At 37.2% G+C, this 25,713-nt stretch overlaps 1 protein-coding gene across 1 annotated transcript in view; it reads left to right on the top strand.

The window, feature by feature from the left end:
- Positions 1-25,713, top strand: part of ITPRID1 (ITPR interacting domain containing 1) — a 112,177-nt gene that overhangs the window by 174 nt on the left and 86,290 nt on the right. Inside the window, 1 exon segment of the mRNA XM_057549649.1 lies at positions 16,143-16,188. The gene's annotated coding sequence lies outside the window, so the exon portion shown is untranslated.

Here is a 25,713-nt window from a genome sequence, read left to right as displayed (position 1 = left end):
CTTTCTCCTTCCTATTTGTAAGAATCTTTTGACTGAAACTAAGCCAACAGACTTGAGTTGAATGCAGGTGAAATTGAGGGGACTGCAGCTGTTAGAAACAAATAGAATGATGTTAAATGCCATTGATGATGAGGGGGTTGAAGAGTTCACTGGGAAAGAGACAGAAGAAGGAGAAGTAATTCTCTGTGGATGGGTGCAAATCAAAATGATAATCTAGAGTTGCAGCTGAGAATTGACAAATAAATGTGTGGTCATGAGAGAGAGCTAATTCCAGGGAAGGAGAGGGGTGTGTGTGGCGGGGAGAGAGAGAGACAGAGAGAGAGGGAGAGAGAGACAGAGAGAGAGAAAGTCCAGGAGGTAAGAACTGCTTATTAAGCATGATGCTCCATTTCTGGTTTCCAGATAGTGATATTTCTGTGTGAGGATGTCATTCAGAAGAATGTTCAAAATGCCATAATCAGAATGGTATTTTAGTACCTCATCTTTAATATCAGTTGTTAATTAATGAAACATACTAAATACTAATGAAATTGAATGTTCCAATCAGACAAGAGAACATATTTAAAGATATATATTTATATATCAACATATATAAATACAGTTGCTATATATATGTTTATATATATACACATATATATGTGTCTGTCTGTCTGCCCCCCTGTAGAATAAAAACAATTGTATTTTCGGCAGATACATTTATTAAGTCAGCACAGGACTCCCTCTCACTTCTGGTTCTGACATGAGAATGGCCCATTTCAATCACTATCGCTAAGGAACTGGTAAGAGAGGGGGAATTGGGCTCTAGTAATTGTCTATTCATGTTTTGTTTTTTGTTTTGTTTTTTTTAAATTTATTTATTTATTTATTTATGGCTGTGTTGGGTCTTCGTTTCTGTGCGAGGGCTTTCTCTAGTTGTGGCAAGCGGGGGCCACTCTTCATCGCGGTGCGCGGGCCTCTCACTATCACGGCCTCTCTTGCTGCAGAGCACAGGCTCCAGACGCGCAGGCTCAGTAATTGTGGCTCACGGGCCCAGTTGCTCCGCGGCATGTGGGATCTTCCCAGACCAGGGCTCGAACCCGTGTGCCCTGCATTGGCAGGCAGACTCTCAACCACTGTGCCACTAGGGAAGCCCTCTATTCATGTTTGATAATGTGCAGCTAAATAATAACTTTACCAGACCACTCCCCAAACTCCTCCAAGGCAAAAGATCCAGAAGTGAGAAATTTCGGGGGGAAAGATATTTTTAAGGACGGCTTTTTTCATTTTTTGGTATTTCTCCACTGAAAATTACATGGAGTGATAAATGCAACAAGGGACACATCCTGCTTTCTGCAGCAACAATAAAGAGAGCATTAGAGAGAAACAAATCATGGTATGTCCATTCAATGACTGCTATGTGGCCACCAAAAATGTCAGATCTACGTGCTTGGACATGGCGTGATGTCCAGCAGGTGTTCATAAGTGAAAAATTATGGAGGACAATGATTGGCAACACTTTTTTTTTTTTAATAGTTAACATTTATTGACCATTTATCAGTTTTTTTTTTTTTTAGAGTATTAGTCACTTTTTATTTTTTATTTATTTATTTATGGCTGTGTTGGGTCTTCGTTTCTGTGTGAGGGCTTTCTCCAGTTGCGGCAAGCGGGGGCCACTCTTCATCGCGGTGCGCGGGCCTCTCACTATCACGGCCTCTCTTGCTGCAGAGCACAGGCTCCAGACGCGCAGGCTCAGTAATTGTGGCTCACGGGCCCAGTTGCTCCGCGGCATGTGGGATCTTCCCAGACCAGGGCTCGAACCCGTGTCCCCTGCATTGGCAGGCAGACTCTCAACCACTGCGCCACCAGGGAAGCCCGGCAACACTTTTTATAATAATTACCTCACAAGATTGAGAAGGTGGGAAAAATTTCTCACTTCATTTTTTACACATTATATTGTTTAATATGTATTGTTTAAAATGTTTGCAATGAGCCAGACTGATACATTTTTAAATAAAGAATGACTGAAGGTGGGAATGTAAATGAGAGAATGAGAAAAGAGAATGAAGGAAGCAGGGCACAGATCCCAAGAATATGATCAAGGTGTGACAGTCTTTACAGGTAGGACTAATGATTTTCTCTGTCATGTTTGAAGATGCCATTGATATTGTGCTAGGAAAAGAAATAGTCTATATATTTTGAGTCATCCTGAATAAGTTATGTTGCTAATAATATACTAGGTTTCTAGTTAAACATTGAACTTTTAGCAGATTTAATATAATTTTATTAAAGAGGGGCACTGGGGAAGGAAGGAGGGTACATTTGGGAACTTAGTTTAATTTTTTAAAAAGGAAAAAAGAGCTGGACTCCCAGAACCATAGGGCATGCAGAGCAACTTGGACAAGTTTCAGAGAATCACAGAGACACAAGGGTTGGGCTAGGAGAGGAAGGGACCAGGAGATTAAAAATAAAACTCTTTTTATAAACATCATATCTTATAATCTGCATAATACTTCATCACCTGGGTGTCTTGTTAGACACTTAGGTGGTTTTTCTAAGATTTTTTGGCATGTGTTTATAGGTTCTAGAAAATAGATATTGAAAATATTTTCAGAGAAGAGAATGAATATATCAAACCTTAGACGTTTCAAGTAAAAAGCCCACCCAAATTATAAGATCTTATTTATTTTCTACTCATTTATTTCTAATAAGTCTATGAAGCTCAATTATGACTGTTACTGTATAATTTAAGACACCCTGTATATCCTTCAAATCTCACGTTAAAGAAAAAATCTCAGGGATGATGGGGTCTTTAATTAGGTGGTAGAAAATGTGGCTGAATTAGAGATGGCAAACTCAGAAAAAGAAAACAGTTTATTCTAAGTGACACAGATAATTGATGATATAGCCCAGATTTAAATCTGAGTCTATCTCACCAAAGCTATACTCTTAAGAAAAAACAAATTTTATCTGAATAGAAAAGTATTGCATGCTTTAATTAGAGCCTCACATATCCATTTACACTTTCTAAAAGGGTCGTCTTATAGAACTGACAAAGTAGTGACTTCTCTGTGACAAGATGTGACTGGTACCAAAAAGTGCCTAACTCAGAGATTGCCATGAAAATAGAGGTGTCCACTCTGTTGGATATTGAGAGAAAGACAGATACATGGTGGACAGAAACATGGCCCCCATACCAAAGATGTCAATATGCTACCTTACATATCAAAAGGGACTTTGTAGATATGAATAAATTAAGGATCTTGAGATGGGGAGACTATCCTGGATTATCTGGGTGGGCCCAGCGTGACTGTAAGTGTCCTTATTGGAGAGAGGGAGGAGAGTCAGAGTCGGAAAAGGAGATGTGATAGCAGGAGTAGAATATCAATGTCCGAGAGATTGGACTATGCTGTACTGCTGGTATTGAAGCTGGAGGAGGGGCCAGGATCTGAAGAATGTGGGCAGCCTCTAGAAGCTGGAAAAGGCAGGAAATGGATTCTTCCCAAGAGCCCTCAGAAAGGAGTGCAGACTTGCTAACCCCTTAATTTAGTCCAGTGAGACGAATCTTGGATTTCTGACCTCTAGAACTATAATATAATTTGTGTTGTCTTAAGCTACTAAATTTGTAGTACTTTGTTGTAGCTCGATAGAAAACTAAAACAAATTGTAATAGGCTCTTCTAGGTGAACTTGATGTTTCAAGGGATCAGTGTCAGTGGGGAATAGGAATAGGAAAACTGGAAAATGTTGCTGATTAAGAGATGGCAGAACCACTGATGGTGGAAGGGTCTCAGAGTTTGACTTCAAGATGTATGGATGGTGACTTGTCCTTTTTCATCATTCTTCCTTAATCTCAGGCCCAAGGAAAAAGCAGCATAATCAGAATGACACACATGTAGCAATATGTTCACTTTATCACACAGAGTATTTTCTGCATATTGCAGAAATTTTTTAAAGAATAATTTCAGTAAGGTCTTAATGAAATAATTATCCTTGTGTTTAATCCTTCCATATTTTAACCACTCTGATTTGCTCAAACCTTTGTAAATTTTCAAGGACAAATTTAACTGCAAATAATAAATTATTTAAAACCTACAGAAAAAGGCTTTCTGAACCAATTCCCACGGAGCAGACATTTCCTGAATCTCAATCTTCCATCATCCTCCAGAAGATGCAAAAGAAGAAGTTGGGCAAGTCACATAATTTCCCTGGAGTTCTTATTTTGTGAAATTATGCCTAATTCATTGAGACAGGCAGAGAATGTTGAATCTTAAATCTGGAAGGAACCCCAGAGATGGAAGTAGCCCAGATTTCTCATTTTATGTATGAGAAAACTGGATTAGTTACTTCAGTTGCTTGCCCAAGATTTCACATTGCATTGCCCTCTGCTTGTGCCCCTAAATGCACAACATACTGGGCTCTGTACTAGGCAATAGTGATGCAGAAGTGACAGATTTTTTTGTCCTTAAGAATTTTATAATCTAGGAAGGAAGACAGACAAATAACGTACATATATAATTTATTTTGTAAATACAATGATAGAAGTAAGCATGAAGAATTGGTTAGGCTTGGAGGAGGGGCACATAGTCCAGACGGGCATCACTCATCATGGATACTCACTGATTTTTAAAATAAAACTTTTACTGACCTGTTTTTATTTTACAAAAATAATTGTGTCCTTAGTCAATTGTTTTTAAAATACTGTCAATAAAACGAAGAAAGTAAAAATTGTCCATAATCATATCATCCAGAGATAACTATTCTTAACATTGTCTTATATATCCTAATATAGTAATATTACATCTACATAGATATATACACACAAGCATGCATATATGTATATATTTCTAGTCTCTCTCAATATATGTATAATTTTAATGTATATATATATATGCATGCTGCTGCTATTTGTCACTTAGCAGATCACAAATATCTTATTTTAAAATCACTGAATATCAGAGTTAGAATAAATATACTAAATACCATCTTGTCCAACTGTCAAATAAATAATTTTTACAAATTTTTGAATAGTTTAAGATTTACAGAAAAATTGCAAAGATAGTACAGAGTTCCCCATATCCACTTTCCTCTATTATTAACATCTTACATTAGTATGGTAATTTATTACAATTAATAAATCAATATTGATATATCATCATTAACTACAGTCTGTACCTTTGTTTCCTTAGTTCTTACCTACTCTTCTTTTTCTGTTCCATGATGCCATCCAAGACACCACATACATTTAGTTTTCACATCTTCTTAGGTTCCTCTTAACTGTTATAGTTTCTGAGACTTTCCTTGTTTTTGGTAACCTTGACATTTTTGAAGAATATTGATCAAATATTTTGTAGAGTGTCCTTCAGCTGGGATTTGTCTGGTGTTTTTCTTATAATCAGACTGGAGTTATGGGTGTGAGGGAGGAAGGTCACAGAGGTAAAATAGCATTCTCATCGCATGGTATCAAGGGTGCAAACTATCAACATGACATGACTGTTGATGTTAACCTTGATCACCTGGTTCAGGTATTGTTTGTCAGGTTTCTTATCTGTAAAGTTTCTCCCTCCCACCTTTCCATACTTTATTATTTGGAAGAGAGTCACTATGCTAAGCCCACACTCAAGGAGTAAGAAGTTAGAAAGTGTAGTATCTAAATAAATTATTTGGAATTCTTCTGCACAGGAGATTTGTCTATTCTCCCACAGTTATTTATTTATATAAATCACTTATTTATATGATTATGGACTCGTGGGTATTTATTTTAAATTTTGGGTTATAATCCAATACTGCTTTATGTATTGTGTGCTCAAATTGTACCAGCTTGGGCCATTAGGAGCTTTTTCAGCTGGCTTTTGTATCTCTTTGACATACCACATCATTGTGTGTGTGTGTGTGTGTTTGTGTGTGTGTGTTTAGCACTTCCTTACTTTAAGATGTTATGAGTTTATCATTTATAGTTCAATCTCTCAAGGTGCATTGGTTCCTTTTACAGGAGAATGATATATTAGAAACCAAGATCTGGGTACTATACATGCTTATTACTACTGGGTGTTTTGCTTCTAGGCCCTCTCAGCTGACAGAGGGAGGAAATATAATGTGTATGCTAACTCATCTATATAAACATATGCATAAATATTTCCATATGTAACCATCTGTGTGTATATTAAGCTAACCATGAGTTAATACTGTTGTCCTCAACTCTAATCCATTACCACCTGGGTTGTTCTAGCCTCTTCCCCTTGTTTATTTGTAAATTTCCACTCCAACTGTGAGAAACCTGGCTCTCACATTGTTTGTTTCTTTTCCCTTTTATTTTCACTTAGCCTGGCTAAAGAGTCATCCCTTTTATTGATCTTTTCAAATAACCAGGTTTTGGTTTCATTGATTTTTCTCTATTGTTTTCCTGTTTTTCAATTTCATTGATTTTTGCTCTTATTTTTATTATTTCTTTTCTTCTGCTTGCTTTAAGCTTATGTTGCTTAGATTATAGATTTTAGATCTTTATTATTTTCTAAAGTATGTATTTAATACTATAAATTTCCATCTAAGCACTGCTTTTGCTACGTCTTACAAATTTTGATAATTGTGGTAAGTTGTATTTTCATTTTCATTTAGTTCAAAATATTTTTAAACCTAAGATTTCTTCTTTAACCCAGGTGTTATTTAGAATTGTGTTGTTCAATCTTCAAATATTTTGAAATTTTATAGTTATGTTTCTGTTACTGATTTCTAGTTTGATTCTATTGTGGCGTGAAAACACACTTTATGTGATTTCTAGTCTTATAAATTTATTAAGGTACATTTTATGACCCGGAATGTGGTCAACTTTGTTGAATGCTCTTTGTGAGCTTGAGAAGAATATGTATTCTCCTATAGTTGAGTGGAATTTTCTATACATTTCAACAGGATCAAGTTGGTTAATAGTGCTGTTCAAGTCATGATCAGTATCCTCACTGATTTTCTGCCTGCTTTGTGTATCAATTACTGAAAGAGGGGTGGTGAAGTCTCCAACTACAATAGTGGATTTGCCTATTTCCCCTTTCAGTTATATCAATTTTCACCTCGTGTATGTTTATGCTCTTGTGTTAAGTGCATATGTTACCTGGTCCAAGCTGTACTGCTCACTGCATGACAGGCCAATAAATCAAGAGACAAGTTGTTGGGGCAAAGGATAGCGATTTTATTCAGGAGGGCAGCAGACCAAGAAGGTGGTGGACTAGTCAACCATCTCACCTGAGTTATAAGTGAGGCTTCTTTTATACTAAAAGAGGAGAGGGTGTGGCTGGTTGTTTCAGACATCTTGGTGCCAGCCAGACTCTGGAGGGGATGTGATAATTCTTTGTTCGTACAGCTGCACACATAGGTCTGATCACAATGTTCCTATAAACCTTCAAAAAGACAAATGTTATTTTCTGTTCTGCAACTTTTTATCTCTATATGAATGAAAAGTGTTATGCCTTTAAAGGTCAAGCCTGGGAGGCAGACCCTTGAGAAAGGGTTATTATGTATATTTCAGGCTATAGGCAACATTGTTTTATACTGTTTGAAGAGAGAAAGGCGCAGAGACATCGTGACTAAGCACAGGCAACAGAGCACAAAGGTTAGAACTAAAGGAATTGAGCCAATACGGAGTCAGATTTGTTCCCTGTCACACATACACATTTAGAATTGTTATGTCTTCTGGAGAATTTATACCTTTGTCATTACATAATGCCGATATTTACCCCTGATAATCTTCCTTGTTCTAAAGTCTGCTTTGTCTGAAGTGAATATAGCTAATCCAGCTTCCTTTTGATTAGTGTGGTGTATCTTTCTCCATCCCTTTTACTCTTAATCTGAGTGTTTATATTTAAAATGGATTTCTTGTAGATAACATCTACAAATTGGGGGTTGTTGTTTTTTAACCCACTCTGACAATCTCTGTCTTTTAATTGCTGTATTTTGAGCATTCACATTTAAAGTGATTATTGATATAATTGGCATAATGTCTCTATGTTATGCCTACTATGTCTGTTAATTGTTTTCTATTTGTTGCATTTGTTCTTGGTTTCTTTTTTTCCCCTTTTTTTCTGCTTCCTCCAGTTTTATTGAGATTTTATATGACTCTATTCTATTTTCTCTTTTAGCGTGTTGTATACTTATTTTAAAACATACTTAGTGGTTTCCTTAGAGTTTATACTACTCATTTTTAACTAATCTAAAGTCACCTTTAAATAACATTATGCCACCTCTCATGTAATGCAGGTAACTTATAATGGGGTATTCCCACTTCCTCTCTCCCATCCTTGTGATATATTTTATTTTACTTATTCATATACTTTAATCATCCAATACGTTGCTACTACTATTACTGCAAGCAGTTGTAGTTTACATAAATTAAGAATAGGAAAAATAAAATTTTTATTTTACACGCATATATTCCTTCTTCAATGTTTCTCCTTTCTTTTGTAGATCTAAATTTCTGACCTGTTTCATTTTCCTTCTACCTGAAGAAAAAATTTTAACATATCTTGTAGGGTAGTCCTGCTAGTGATTCTCTTAATTTTTGTGTTTCTGAGAATACGTTTATTTCTTCTTCACATTTGAAGGATAATTTCATTGATTATAAAATTCTAATTTGATGGGAGGTTTTCATTCAATATTTGAAATATTTTACTTCACTCTCTTCTTGCTTTTATGGCTGGTGAGAAGTCCAGTGTAATTCTTATACTTGTTTCTTTATAAGTACACCTCCCCAAGCCCCCCAGCTTCTTGCAAACTTTTCCCTTTGTTTTTGGTTTTCTATAATTTGAAAATAATATGCCTAGTTATGGTTTTCTAGTATTTATCCTACTTAGTGCTTTCTAAATTTCCTAAATCTGTGGAGTCTGTCATTATTTCATTTGATTTTCAGTTTGGGAAGTTTCTACTGACCTATTTTTAAGGTCACTGATTCTTTTCATGGCTGTGAGTCTACTGATGAGTACATCAAATGTATTCTTCATTTTTGTTATAACATTTTTGATTTCTAGACTTTCCTTTAGATTTTTTCTTAGAGTTTCCATCTCTCTGCTTATATTACCCATCTTTCCTTGCATGCTATATACTTTTTCCATTAGGCCCTTAACATATTAATCATAGTTATTTTACATTTCTTATCTGATAATTCCAACATCTGTATCATGGTTGATTTTGGTTCTGATAATTGTTTTACCTCTTTAGACTGTGTTTTTTCTTCCCTTGTAATTTTTTGTTGAAAGTAATACATGTTGTATCAGGTAATAACAACTGAAGGAAATAGCCTTTAGTGTAAGAATTTATGTTATTTGACCAGAGATTGGGCTGTATTTAATGTTAGCTGTGGCTATAGATGCCAGAGGCTTTCAAATTCCTCTAGTGTCCTGGTTTTTTGTCTCCCATCTTGACTTTGATTTTCCCCAAGTACTCCTCAGAGAGAGAAAAGAGAGGAGAGGGAGAAAGAGAGAGAGAGATTGTAGATTTTTAAGTTGTAATCCACTATGATTATATCAGAACTCTGTTGGTATGTTAGTAGAATGTGGGGGAGAGGATACATTCTGCAATCTTCTGATTAGATCTCAGAGTTTTAGTGGGTCTCTGTGTTGGGGCTGAGACTTTCACAAGTGTTTCTCCAATAGTATAGCTTCTTCCTTCCTGCCCCTATTGCCATACCTGGCAGCAGCATTCCCAATCTATTTCCTTGAAGCCCTGACCCCTATTGACTATGGTTTTTCTTAGGTGAGACAAGAAATCTAAAGTGGTCTAGAGTAGGAGGAATGCTTTTCCACAACTGGGGTAAGGTTCTGGCAAAATATTTTCTCTTGGAGAACAGGCCTTTGTTATGGAGAAGGATCTGAGCATATTTCACAATGAGTACTCTTCCCCTACTGCTCCCAGAGCCATGAGAGTCTCTTTCTTGCATCCTCACTGTGAGGACCTGTTGGGTTTCCTGAAGGTAAAGTTCACAAAAATGGAAGAGATTCTCTTGGACCGCATCCTTTAGAGATCTTAGGTGCTGTCCAACTGTGTCATATTCTCTGTGTTCATGGTGTGGAATAGTAGGGTTTTTTACTTACTAACTCTATGAGGTTTGTTGATGTAAATGGTAGTTGTAAGGGTGTTGGTTCTTCTTGAACCACTGAGTAGCCCTTTGGATTAAAATGGCTTGGAGCTATTAGCCTAGGCAATACTGAGTACATTCTAGGTTAGGAGATCCACGAAGGGAATATGACAATGGACAGTGTAGGAAGTACATGTTAGTAATATATCAACTATTCAGTTATGCTGAAATTGTTGAGTACCCAAGACAGTGTAGAGACAAGATGAGTCCACTCACTCTTTTCAGTGAGATATCCCTGGGTATTTGGTACTCTCCCTTCCAACCAAACATTGTGGGGCTTTGTAGAGAAAGGGGCAAAATCAGTGCCCACTTCCTCTATTACTGTCAAGTAATCCCGTTCAGTTTATCGGACATTTACTGAGCAGTTACTTATTTCCTATGAGCAAGATAACTGGGAATAGTGTCCAGCTGCCTGGTGTGTTCTAGAAAACTTCAAGTATACCGTTAGTTTGCATTCCCCAAATACCATTAGTTTGCATTCTGAGAGCATTTTATGCCTCAGTTAGAGCAATGAGCAATGCACAGCATACGCCACTGTTTTGAGTCATGGCTAGTGGTCCCATTTTAGGATTAAAGACTAGAGAGCTGCCTCCATTTTGTTACTTTTCTGTATGGTCGGATTTAACATATTCATTGTTAAAAAGCAGTTTCAGTTCCTTACTGACTTTCATCTACTCTGTAGAGTGGGTAATCTAAGTCATTAGAATGTATATTTTTCCCCGTGGGGATCAGTAAAGAGAGATAGTAAAGAAAGTTTTTTTGTTGCCAGTAATAATGCAACCCATAAACTTTTAAAATATATCTTGAATTGCTATTTTTCTAAAAAAACTTCATTCACCTATCCTCTGTTATCTTAGGCTATTTTACATGATATTATAATTTTTGTTTATGTCTCTATCATCTCCATCCTAAAAAAGAGCCTTTAATTCAAGGAGAATGTCTCATTTTTCTATCTATAGTACCTAGAAGAATGCCAGCCCAGAGATCCTGCTCAATAAATACTCATTGAGATGAAATTAAAATGAGTAAGATTCTAGTTAAATTTGAAATCCGGCCTAGATTTCATTACTGAGCTCTAGACCTATATATCCAAACTCCCTGCATAATTATTATTATTATAGTCATCATTATACATACACTCTCAAAGCATCCAATGATGATTTATTAAGTTTACAGGCCATTTTTATGCATTATTGCCATGAACCCTACAATATTTCTGTGAGAGGAGCATCTGTAAAATAAGTATCTACATTTTACTGATGAGAATACTCAGATTCAGAAATGGAGACCTGCCCATTGTCTCACAGGTAGTAAACATTGGAGCCAGAGCTGGAACTAAGCACCTGTGGCTCTAAGTCCTAAGCAATTTATGTCTTTCCTTTGTCTAATACAGAGTTTTTTTCAATCTCAGTGCTCTTGATATTTGGGACTGAAAAGTTCTTTGTGACGGGGGGTGCTCTGTGTATTATAGCATGCTTAACACTATCCTTGGCCTCTACCCATGAGACGCTAGTAGCATCATCCATCCCACTGTGACAACCAAAAATGTCTTCAGACATTGGCAAAGGTCCCCTTGGGGGCAAAATAAATTCCATTTAAGAATCAGTCATCTAATAGCAGGCACAATGTGGTAAGTGCTCCGTGACAAGCATAAGCAAAATGAGAGTAAAATAGGGGAGTCCCATTCCCGGTGGAGGCAGCATTTGATTTGGATCGTTACTGTAGAAAGATTAAATTGACCTAGCAGGACTTATTGTGATAAGAATGAATACCCAAATATTTATTGAGCACGCATGATATGACAAATCTAACTCAAAGGGGTAAAAAACAGTAATAAGCATCGTTAAAGGTCTTACTAAAGTGAAACACCATCTTAATGTCCATCTACTGGACATTAAGAGCTATTTGGAAAACACTTCAATTGATCTTACTAAAGAATGTGGGTCTGATGAGATTCTAGGGAGGCTGAAGGTCTGTCTCCCTCCCCCAGGCTCTACCTCTGATCGTTAAAAACCACCACCACCATCATCATTCAAATGTTCTCTGTAAGTGAAGTTTTCACAGGGTAAAAGTGAGAAGAGTAAAAGTGGGAACGTTCCCAATGAGCTGGAAATGTACTAGAAAACACAAGCTCCATGTATAGCTCAACAATCAATATATCTTTTAAAAGCTTAATAATAGAAGGTGAGTACTTGTGTGTAGAAGAACAATGTCAAGAAGCAAAACTGGCCAGTCAGGAGAAAGGATGCACTAACCAGAAACAATGATTCTGAAATTCTTCCCTTGGGACACGCTACATCAGAGTTGCTTTGGAGAACTGATCACTAACAATGCATATTTTCTCATCCCACCCCAGACCTACTGACCAAAATCTCTAGCACTAGGGACTTCCATGCACTTTTAGGTTTGAGAAACTTTGAATCAAAAGTATCAACTGTCTGTTGTGTCTCCTTCTGATAGTTTGAACCCATTAGACATTTCAACAATACAATTGACTCTATTCTAGATTCATCAAGCTGCCTGATGATTGTAACTTGGCTTCTCATGTAGATCAAAGGTTTCAGTTCTCCAGAGCTTACAAGCCTGCTTCTGATTTTGGCACTCTTAATTCTTCCCTTCATCTTGTATCTCCATCTTGGTCTAGGACCTACTCTCACTCCACAGTCCTTCCTGTAGTGAACTCACCTGTCACCTTGGCTTCAATTAGAAGCTATTTTGTTACTGGACATGCATGTAAACCCAGACTTCATTACTGAACACTAGACTCATGTATCCAAACTGCATACTGATACTTCCCCTTGGTGTTTCCATGGGAACCCCAAACTCTATATTTGCAAACAAAACGCACTAGATCCCTTTATAAACCTATACTTGAGAAAAATCTTTGACCACTGTCTTCCCCCACAGAGTGGATCAGTTAATAAGACCTGCTGATTTTTTCTCACACGTGGTTCTAAAGTAACTCATGTCTTTATCTCTTAACTGTGGGGCTATGGCTGCAGTCACTATTGCATCTCACCTGGTCCCCAGCCTCCTGTCTTTAGTCATGTTCCTTCCACTCATTGAATTCTCCATATTAAAGCAAGAGGACCTTTTTAGCATATAAATCTGATCATGTCACTTCTCACTACTCTCAGAATAAAGTTCAAATCTCTTAATGAAATGCAAAACCTTTATGATCTGCTTACTCCTTTTCTCACCAGCTATATCACTTGACATTGACTTTTCATATATTATGCAGTAGCCATACTTAGACTCTTGCAATTCTTCAAGTGCACCATTCTCTCTCTGGCCCCCAGACCTTTGCACATGCTGTTCCCTCTGCCTGGGTCACCCTCCTTCTCCCCGCCCCATGCAGAGGATAGGAGCTTACGTTTACTTACTGGCATTCTTAAGAAGGCTACCCCCAGACAAATGGAACTACAGGTAAACTCAGTTAATTGGAAAGACATTAAACTTGTGCCTCTTCTTTTAACCTGTTTTCCCAGGATGACCCATTAATGGTGGAAGCATTAGGAAAGGGATTCCTGAGACCTTAATTCCAGGGCCTAATATACCAAAAATTCATTTTGTGATATTCTCAAATCACTTAGTTTTTCTGGGTCTCACTTTCCTTATCCCTGCCACTGTATTACAGAATTTCCAAAGAGATCAAGGTTAAGAGAATGATATACTTATTGAAAATATGGAAAATACATGGATTCATTTTTCCAGTCTCATTTTTGCCCTACCCTCATCTCCCTACTAATTGGAGCACCCCCTTTAGCTTATTTCCCTTCTTCTTCACCTCCTTAACTAACTTCTGTTCTCCCTTAGGATCAAGCTTAGACGCCATATTTTCCAGGATGCTTTTTCCAAACCCTCAAACCCTCAAACTATGAGATTCCATAGAACCCTCTCCTTTTACCCCCCAAAACTTAGCAACTCTATTGTCACTTTGATTTACTTTATTGCCTCTCCCTTAGACAGTGAACTAATTCAACTTTAAGTATTTCTTTATTACTAAGGAAGAAATTATTCTGCATGCTAGGGAACAGAACTAGAAGGAATGGGTTTTATTTGGAAGACTGTTCATAGAATAACAATGCATTGGCTATCAATTTCCCTTGTTTCACAGACTTTGATACAATATGATATCTTTAATTTTCACGCAGAGAGCTTTTTTAAAAATTCAGCGATGTACCCATTATTTTTCCGAATTAACTATGTCTCTGAAGAGGAATTGATTTTCCCAAGACCATTCTAGTAGGAACTGGGTTAAGATAGGGTCCTAGTCTCCCAATTTCTAATGCAGATTTCAATGCATTGTGTACTGCAACTTCCCAATAAATGATCTACATAAATAGTACATATATAACTAATAGGCAACTAAAATATGGCTAGTTGAGGATTTCTTTGTGGGTGCAATTGAATGTCTATTTGTATGAAAAAATCACTTTTATTAAAATGAAAACTGTTAAAATATGGACTCCATTTTCCAACTGTAGTTCTGCACGTGATACTTCAGTTCAAGTATGCTTTGCCAGTTAGCCTTTGCCCAAGACAAAGGTTCTGCTCTTCCTAGGGCTGAGTGGGTTGTAGATGCCACAGGAGGAAAAGGTGGCTGTGGTGTTATCTCAGGCCTCGAGAGACTCCTGGGCTTCTGAGAGTAAGGGTCTTAGAACCTGGTGGTGAAGAGGTGAGAGAAGCCTAAGAGACAAGAGTTTCTCCCAGGATAGGTTTCAGGCCAGTTTATAGGGCTATTTGGATTCTGCCCACTAATATTAGGAGCTCTGCAGAGGAACCTCACTAGTTGTCATAGAGGGAGAGGGAAGATTTGATGAGGCCCTTTCCCCTCATTCCTCTTGAAGACAACCTCAGCACTTTCCTTTTATATATTGGGGTTCCTGTTTGTTTGAAGTTAAATATAAGTTGAAATGCACACAGTCTTTTCCATCATTTCAAACTCTGCTAATGCAGCTTTTCAAAATGAAGACTAGTTGTTGGCATGCATGACTCAGGATAGAATAATTTTTAGGGAGTGCTTTAGCATTATGCCTTTCACAAGAATGCACGCTGAATGTGACTGTGAAATTTAATTTTTTAAAATGAGGCCAATAATGTGCTTATTTACCTTTCTAAAATGAAATTGTCTGATCTTTCAACTAAAATGCTTCATAGATACTGAAATTCCATGGAGGATAAGACTGACTGTTAGCCCTTACAGTTTGGTCCTCTTCTTTATGGGTTTGGGAGTATGTGTGTATATTTATGTTCTGTTTGCTCTGAACTTTCCAATAGAAGTTCCTGTGAATTGAACCTCTCCACCTGGAATATCAAGTTCCACTGTCCTCATTTCCAGTGATGGTTTGCAATGCAAATCATCAGGTTGGTAACACACAGTACCATAACCATGGTAACCAAATGAAGACAAGTTTGCTTTACTTCCTCAGCGAAGTGCTTTCCAGTCTTGCATTCAGACCTGATGCTACTGCCAACAGGTCAGAGGGCATTAAAGGGACAGCAAGAGGATTCATAGAAATAAAAACACAACTGGAAACATTGTATCCATTCTCCACGCATTCCTCTGAGTCCAGGACTTCTTACTAATAACTTCTGCTATTTCTAACTAGTACTTTCTTGCTGCTTTCTTTCCTTAAAGGGGAGGGTAAAGGGAGTCACTACATATCTTTCTCCCCAACTTGACCATGGATCTTTGCAAGCAGACTGTCCTGGCCTTCTATGACTAACTTTTAAATAGGCACAAATAAAAACCTAGGTCACAGTTCTGTCACAAAGGCTTTTTAATGTTAGCAGCTGTGATGCTCAAGGAGACAGGAAGGCATCCAAGACTACTACAAACACTTTTTGAGAACAACTACAGCAAACTAACTACAAGGGCCACTTCTCTGCTGAGATTCCTTTCTTCTGGTAGAGTAACTTTTATCATTTGTTTGTTTGTTTGTTTCCAGCCTGTGGGGGAGGGGATATTAGTTCTCTGTTCTCATTTTCTCTCAGTTGGAATGAAAGGGCAGCTGTGGCATGTTCTGAAACTTTTTTTTTACCTGCAGCTGTGTGACGGAGTGACTCCTGGGAAGAGAGACTATTAGCAATAAGGTAAGAAATCTAATTGTCATGGGTTCTGGCCTGGATGATTTCAGCATCCCTGTGACTGCCTGGGTGGCTGCCATTAACGCAGAAAGGTCTACAACACAGGGGATGGGAATGCTCTAGGCTCAAAATGGTTAGCTTCTTTCTTCTATGTTGTGAATATTATTTCAAGCAATGTTTTTAAGATGCAGAAATTATATTTCCTTCCTTTTGTGTCTATTGTTTGTATCTTGGATCATTTGTGTCACTTTTCCCTTACTATCTGAAGGAAGTCTAATTCATTAAGATGAAGTAAAAGAGTTAAACTCTTTGGCTTTTAACTAATCAGTTAATTCACTAAATATGAAAACTGAGCTTGATGTGCTCAGGCCATGTGGGCTTTCTGGTACAGGTGGAAACTGCTGTAGAAGTGAAAACTTCTTTTGCAAGAGTAGAGAAAGCTGATTCAAGGATAGGCTTGCCAGATAAATACAAGACACCCAGTTACATTTGAATTTTAAATAGACAGCAATTTTTTTTGGTATAAATAGGTCCCAAATAATGTATGACCCATACTTATGCTAAACTATTTATTTTTGACCTGAAATATAAATGTAACAGAACACCCTGTATTTTTTAGTTGATAAGCCAGGCAATTTGATTCAGGGATGAAAATTGAAGAATTGTAAGGAAAAAAAGAGTATGCATTTTTCTCACTATAAACCTTTCACTAAAAAGTTCCATCAAAAGATCACCTAATTATAAGTCTTATTATAATATGTTAGAAATGATTTAATACTGGGACTCAAACCTTAAAAGGAGAAAGCAATAGTCAAAAATAATCATAATGAGTCAGCTATTCTCATGCTAATGAATTTCTATCTGAAAATCTAATATGGTAACTCATTCTCTTTTTAGTTTTCCTTTTCTTAAATAATAATAAGAAGACCTTACATTTACATTTTTTAGTCATTCATAGATTTTCTATTTTTGAATTGCCTGATCATTACACTGCTTCTACTTCCATGTATCTTTTTCTTTTTGATTTGTAATTGCATGTCATACATTAAGGATATGAAAACTTTTAATGTCACATATACTGCAAATATTTTTACATTTTTTTTAAACATTTTGACATGTTTACTATTTTTGCCACAGTAAATTTGAAAATTTTATCTGGTTAAATCCATCATGATTTCCTTTCATTGCCTTTGGTGTCATTTCTCTCCAGGCTTTTACCACCTCAAGATTAGAAAAAATGTTCACAATATTTTATTCTAGGACCATTTGTATTTCATTTTTTCACATTAAATCATTAACACTATTGAAATTTATTTTGATGAATTGTTTAGGACTCTATTTTTCTTTTGTTTTATTTTTTGTTTTTTTGTTTTTGTTTTTGTTTTTTCAAATTTAACTGGGTGGCCTGTATTGGTGTCCTGTATTTTTTTTTTTTAATTTTTATTTATTTATTTATTTATTTATTTATGGCTGTGTTGGGTCTTCGTTTCTGTGCGAGGGCTTTCCCCAGCCGCGGCAAGCGGGGGCCACTCTCCATCGCGGTGCGCGGACCTCTCACTATCGCAGCCTCCCTTGTTGCGGAGCACAGGCTCCAGACGCGCAGGCTCAGCAACTGTGGCTCACGGGCCTAGCTGCTCCGTGGCATGCGGGATCCTCCCAGACCAGGGCTCGAACCCGTGTCCCCTGCATTGGCAGGCAGACTCTCAACCACTGCGCCACCAGGGAAGCCCTATTTTTTGTTTTTTAATTAATATTTAATTTAGAAATAATTGTAGATTCACATACTGTTGGTTGTAAGAAATAGTACAAAGTCTTCCTGCCTTAATGCAGGAATCTTTTTAACAATGCATACATAACTTATTTCTGCATATGCAGATTTTATCCAGGAAGAGTTTGTCTTCCCAACAGTCAGTGGGTACAAAGCTGTAATGTCATGACAGTTTCTTAAGATCATTTATAATGAATAAGATCTACTCCCTTTGCTACATTCCCTGAGATTTTATGGTTATGATCACAGTGGGAAAGGAAGAATGATGACACCTCTCATACCAAAGGAGTGAAGAACACTGCTAGAATTTGCCTCTGTAGGAAGTCTAGGAGGAAAGTGGGTTTAGACACAGGAGTTGGCTTAAATCTTGATCTCTTCTCTTCACTATCAGCTATTTCTTTGTGAATACTTTCTCATTTATATAATTAAGATCTTTACCATCGTGTTAGTTTCCTATTGAACTGAAATATGATGCAATTTTTATTGTGTAACAGTGTATTTTTAAACTTGAGATGTATGCACCTGAAGATCTTAAAGCAAATTGCTGGACCAGTCATTTGCAAAGGTTATTAGGAAAGGAAGGAAAGTTATTAAATGGAAGAAAAGTGTGATAGAGCCCAACTATATGGCTGATTCACTTTGTTGTACAACAGAAACTAACACAGTATTGTGAAGCAATTATACTCCAATAAAGATCTATTAAAAAATTTTTTTAATAAATAAAAGATTTAAAAAAAAAAGAGAAATAAACATTTGCATTGGTCAGCTTTCTCCAGAGAAATGAAACATAACATAGATACGTAGATAGATACAGACATAGATATATGCAGAGAAAGAAATATCTCTACCTACCTATCTATGTGTCTGTCTATCTATCTATCGAGAGATTTATTATAAGGAATTGCCTCACACAATAACAGAACTTGAGAAGTTCCATGATATGTCATCTGCCAGCTGGAGACCCAGGAAAGCTGGTGGTGAGGTTCCCATCTGAGTCCGAAACTTGAGAACCAGGAGCATCAATAGTGTAAATCCGACTTCCCAAGCAGGAGGAGACTTATGTCCCAACTCAATCAATCAGGCAGAGAAAAAGAATTTTCCCTTCACCTTTTTCTTCTGTTCAGTCCCTCAACAGATTGAATGATACTCATCCACAGTGGGGAGAACAATCTGCATTACTCAATCTACTGAGTCAAATGCTAATCTCTTCTGGAAACACCCTCACAGACACACCCAGAAATAATAATTAGCCAGCTATTTGGGCACCCTGTGGCCCAGTGAAGTGAACACATAAAATTAATCATCACACCATCAGATAAGATGACACAAGATTTCAGTAAGTTAACACTGAAGAACATCTGTTTAATTGTTGCAAAGTCAGCAGTTAATAGCCGTTTGGTAAAATTTATGCTATCATTGCTTACATGTATTTTGAACCCCTTGTCTAGAATGCTTGCCTACCCATTATCCCTTCTTCGAGATCCAGAATGAATACTTTCGCTTCCAAGAGGCATTTTCTTATGCCCCTAAAAGAACGTTTTCCTCTTTTAATTTTTGAGTTCAGTTGTACTTCTTTTAAAATGCATATTCTGCTTCACAATATGTAGTTAATAAATGCTGTTTCTTATACTGTAAGCTCCTCAAAGTTTCTTTGTACACAGTAGACAGTAAAATATTGAACTGAGTTGAATTAGTAGATATCATTATTGAATTTATTTAACTTATAGGTTCATTTATACCATGTGCTTTTATGAGCAACTACAGGTGTACAGTACCTTGCCTGAAATGATGAAGACTACAAAGATGAGTAACTCACAATTCCCACAATTTTGAGCAAAGACAGAGTCCAGGGTCAGAAGTAATTATACATTCATTAAGCAGTTATTGCTAATCACCTATTATTATCCATGTCCTAGACTAAGTATCATGGATACAAAAATGAGTAAGTCATGGTCCTTGTCCCCAACAAGTCCATTTAGTTGAGTGGGAAAGGCAGAAGTGTAAATAAACTACTTGAGTGTGAAGAGTGCTACAATAAGGGGCCACACAGTTTGCTGTGAGTTCCGGAAGCAGGCTGGGGTGGGAGTGGAGAGTGATAAGGAGAAAAAGTTCTACAGAATAAGTTCTGTTTGAACTCAATGAGATGGTATCCAGTAAGGAGAAGGGGCAGCACTATAGAAGGATCTGTACCCAGTGGGATCAGAGAGGAGGGCACATTTGGGAACAAGTAGTTCTGTGTATCCAGAATATGAAGTACATGAAGGAACCTAGGCTGCAATGAGGTTGAAATGGGAGACCAAAAGTAGTGCATAGATGCCCCCACATCCTTTCATCCTCCTTCCCTAGCATGAAGCAAAGCAAATGTTTAGAAGACAAGAGTAGAAATGATGACAAAGGAGGGGATCATTGAGAAATAAAAATCTCTTTAAAGCTGGAAAGGGATTGGAACAGAGCTAGCAGTAGATGGATCATTCGATCCAACTTTACCAGCCTCAGAGTCATTTCAAGTTTCCAGGAAGCTGTATATAAGGTTCTTGAAATAATAATCTTTTGCTTATTTTCCCCAGCAAAAGAGGAAAACTCCAAGTGCAAGAGAACTGACTTTGGGTTCCAACTTGGGCACAACTGCCTTGTCTTTAGATCCAGCTTGCTCCTAAATGGCAGGAGTGAACACCCTTCACATATTTCCTGGTGGGAGGAAACCACCCACAGAACAAGTCATCACAGACTGCTTGTTCCTCCCAGCAGAGTGATGACAGAACACTCTATTCCCCAGGCTCTGCCTCTACTTCACTGAATCATTTGGGAACATTTACAAGTATTTGTGGGACTTTGATACTTGGATAGGTAGGAAGAGCAGAAGGGCATTCCTGGCTTGGGTTTGTTGCTTGAGTTTTTGAGTGGTCTTCCAAACTTGTGAGTAATAGGAACAATGTTTTATTCTTCTCACTTTTATAGTTTTGATGAATATAGCTTTAAAATATTTTTTAAATGTGAGCTCCATTGGTCAAATTTTAAACAGTCTGTGTGGAGGCTAGAAATGGAATAATCAACTTATGGAATTATCTCATCTCATCCAATTCTCTCATATCATGCAAGAAGAAATTACATCCCAAGACAACTTGAAACTACATGCCCAATGTCATATACCAATTAACTATTTGTTGATTAATTAAAACTTTTGTTTCCCTGGTGATGAATTAATATCTTTCATCTGCTTGTTAGCTGTTGGAAGGCTCATAAGAGAAGAGTAGAAAAAGGTATCTACTCAGATAGTTTTGGTCAAAATGGCAGAACTGGACATCAAGTGATGACAGAAAATTCTGCTTCAAAATGGTGATGTTATATATATACATGCATGTGTGTGTGTATATATGAATATATATATAAAATCTTATCACTTTTAAAATTCAGATCCACAATGCACTATTCCCTGATTCTGTATACCTATTCCTGGCAAGTTGCACCTTCTGATAAGTTGTTTAACTGCTAAATACCAAACCATTCTTAATGATTTCATAACCAGATTTTCTTTGATATTCTCAATCCCTTGTTGGCATTCATTCATTCATTCAACAAACATACATTATCTTTTCCACATAATTATGATATGAGAGCTAAGATCTCTGTCCTGAAGAACAGAGATGGTTAAGCAGAGTTGTTAAACAGACATTAAGCAGACTTATGAAACAATGTAAAAATACTTTAATAGTGATTTACACTGAACTATGGAATTAGAGAGTAACAGTTAAAGCCACACTCATGTAGGGAGAGCATGTAGATAGAGAGGATAAGAGAGGGCTGAGGACTGTGGTATAGACCATTCAAAATTTAGAGGTTGGAAAGGAGAAAACCAGCAAAAGAGCTTGGAAAAAAAAAAAAAGCTTTGAGTGAGATAGGAGGAAATCTGGGAAATCGTGGTATTAAAAAACAAATGAAAAGATTGTTTCCATTAAGAGGAAGGGGTCAGCTATATCAAATGCTGCTGAAAATTCTAAAATGATAAGAACTGATAGTTGACCATTATTATGCTGATTTGAGTGGGTTATAAAGAGAATGGGAGGTGTGGATGGTAATCTTTGCTATGATTCACATGAAACTACAAGTTCTGATTCACATCAGGTTGATACCAGTGAAGGTGGTTGGTCTGAGATATATTGCAAGGGCTCCTTTGTCTGTCTGTCTGTCTGCCTGCCTCTCTCTCTCAGTTTAATGGCTTGATGTGCGATGTGAAAGGAACAGAGGAATCAAGGAAGACTCACAAGTTCTTGACCTGAGCAACTACTTGAATAGTGGTGCTATTTATTGAGACGGACACTGTAATAGATGCAGGTATGTGGGAGGGTCATGTAGAAGTCAAGGAAAGAGCAAAGAATTCAGTGCGTTACATATTAAGTTAAAGATGTCTATAAATATCTAAGTGGAGATGTCACGTAACTGGGAATACCCCATTCTGAGTCTCAGGGACCTTATTCTGAAGCTATGGACCAGATTTGGAAACGTGAATTTGGGAATCACCGTCGGTTGAATAGCAAAGTAGAGTAGGAGTTGGAGAGAGATTGAAATGGTCAATGGAGGATTATTTTAAGATGGGAAACATTATACCATGTTGTAAGCTGAAGGGAATGACCCGGTAATTGTGCCCAGGCAAAGATGTGAGCAGAATAGAGGTGACAGGGGATGCTTGAAATTGGGATTTAAAAAGATGTTCATTTACAATGTTGAAGAATGAGAATCAAGTAGAGTGAAGGATTGTTGAGAGTGGGCAGATTTTTTTTTAATTGGAGTATAGTTGATTTACAATATTGTTAGTTTCAGGTGTACTGCAAAGTGATTCAGTTATACATGCATATATATATAATATATATATGTATTTTTTTTCAGATTCTTTTCCCTTATAGGTTATTACAAAATAGTGAGTATAGTTCCCTATGCTATACAGTAGGTCCTTGGTGGTTATCTATTCTATATATAGTAGTGTATATGTTTAATCCCAAACTCCTAATTTATCCCTCCCCTCCTTTCCCCTTTGGTAACCATAAGTTTGTTTTCTGTGTCTGTGGGTCTGTTTCTGTTTTGCATATAAGTTTACTTCTATCTTTTTTTTTTTTTGGATTCCACATATAAGTGATATCATATGATATTTGTCTTTGTCTGGCTTACTTCACTTAGTATGATAATCTCTAGGTCCATCCATGTTGCTGCAAATGGCATTATTTCATTCTTTTTTATGGCTGAGTAGTATTCCATTGTATGTATATACACCACATCTTTATCCATTCATCTGTCAAACATTTAGGTTGCTTCCATGTCTTGGCTATTGTAAATAGTGCTGCAGTGAACATTGGGGTGCATTATCTTTTCGAATTGTGGTTTTCTCCAGATATGAAAAGTGGTCAGATTATTAAACTGAGTGCTCAGATGTTGATAAGTCATCTAGATTGATAAAGAAATCTTCCAGAAAGATGACAGAAATACCATCTTAAAACTTTCAGTAAATGGGGCAAATGTCCTAGATGTTGATGTCCTACATAGTCTGATAGCATGCTCCTCAAAGGACAGAGGAAACAAGATCTGAAAGCAGCAATGAAGAACATGAAGGAAATTTACACCATCTTCAAGACTATGTTCCTAATTCAATGGGCAAAAAAGAAAAAGCCACAACTTGAGACAGTGACAAAGGAAGCTGTGTCCAGGTTTCAATTAGAGAAAGAATTGAAGGGACATTCAGTGAAGAGCTTCAGATAAAGGGGATTTGGTGGGTTCCAATCCATGAATTCCAGAGGGCACAAGGGTTAGGAGAGTCCTGAAAGGGTGGGAGATTGGGCCAGATGAGGCAACATGCACTGCCATATGAGCATGGCTCTAGGGCATGATGGGATTAATCCTGTGGTCTCCTAGGGCAAGAAGTGTAAATCAGTTCTCTTTGAGTGTCAGCCTCTCAGTACTGATCTCTTAGTTTGTGAAGAGAGGTGAGTGGTACTGAGGCTCATGGTAATTATCTTTATGAGAATATAAGGAGCTCTGGGGGCTTCCTTTTCAAACGTCTATGAATGGCATTACAGCTGGAAAAGGGACAGGTCTTCCCGGAGCTCATGGCTCTATGTAGACTTCTCTTAAATCCTGCTACTAGGGAAGGCATTACATATGGAAGATGGAGGGGAGAAAGGCAAGCCTGGATACTATGTGAGATCTTACGAAGGCTTGAACCAAGGCTGTGATAACAAGAATCTAGAGGGAGACATAGAGATCCCTTGTGGACCCAGAATGCCTTGGAGCTGTTCTCTCATTATGAAGTTCTCTTCTTGACCACAGGGCTCATTCAGAAGCAGTGGCCAAGGCTAGAGCTACGGCCTATAATTATAACCTTGAAATTAAGTCCATAGTTAAGGGAATTTCATGAACCTCTAACTAGTCTCAGGGAAATCTGCATTCTCATGGTCACAGAATTATTTTATTCTCATACTCCCCAAATGTATCTACTTCTCAATTATACAAACTAAGTAATCTCAAGATGACATGGGTTAGCTACAAAGTAAGTGTCAAATTTATCTCCTATGAGAAAAACGATTGCATTGGTTGTTGATTCATCTTCTTTACTTCACAGTTCTTGCCAGAACAATGACAAGAGCCAACATAAAGAAGAAAAAAGAAAAAAAAAAAAAACTGACCAATATGGGTATTGATTGTTCTATATACATTTTTCATTAAATTTTCCCAACAACCCTATGAAGTTACTATTTCATACTCATTACAGAGATGAGGAAACAGATTATCAGAGGAATTCAAAAATTTCCCCAAGGAGATGTCAGAAAAGCAGCAGAGCTGATTAAAATCTGGAGTTATCTGATCTGAAAACACTTGCTCTTTTAACCACATACCAACCAAGAATACTAGCTAAGCCAACTGCACGTTCCTTTCCCAAATAACCAAGCAACCAACTAATAGTTAAAGATTATTTACTCTGAGTAAAATGCTGTGCTGGGATTTATGAGAAATGCAGAGGTAAATAAAGCACAGTCTCTATTCCGCAGTATGAACTACCAATTTGGCAAGACAACCTCTTTGTGTAGAGGTGCAAAAAGTTAAATAATTCCAGAGGACAAAGATGTAATCATTATCACTGCTCTGAGTATCATGTATGGTTGAATTTGCTCAAGTGAAAGAAAATGTGATGTAATATTAATGTAACAAAGCCAATTTTTTCTCATTTTGTCTATTTAAAAAATTTTGAAACTCTGATGATAACATTTCAGTACGTTACTTTTTGTCTCTTCAATACATTGGTTTTGGTCTTGTTTTGTTTTGTTCTTGCAAAATTGAGTTCTTGATGTGTATATAGTTACACATCCTCTTGTTTTTTTCAGTTAAACTAGATAATATAAGAAATTTCCCGTGTTAATGGCAGTTCTTTATACACATAACGATTAATGACATAGTAATCATAATACAAGGGAACTGAAGAGAGAGAAGGGCCTCTCAGGCACAGGAGACAACACAATACAGAATGAGGAATCACTTTGGGCCAAGTCAGAGTTGGCAAGACTTAGGTTCCAAGTGGTCCTGGGGAGGGGTTAACTAGAGGAGTCAGCAGAGGCCACATGCCATAACTTCTGCCCTGTCAGTCCACTGGACTATTTGGGCCTGCCACCTGATCTGTGTCCCTTTCCAAAGGACTGTCTGTGGGTCAAGCCAGTGGATGCCAAAGCAAGGTCATTCAAGCATCAGAGAATACATTTCCAGAAGCAGATTTGTTTACTAAC

This window comes from Balaenoptera acutorostrata, chromosome 7 (assembly GCF_949987535.1).
Source record: "Balaenoptera acutorostrata chromosome 7, mBalAcu1.1, whole genome shotgun sequence".
NCBI classification, from domain to species: Eukaryota; Metazoa; Chordata; class Mammalia; order Artiodactyla; family Balaenopteridae; genus Balaenoptera; species Balaenoptera acutorostrata.
This window is presented reverse-complemented; position numbering and strand designations above follow the sequence as displayed.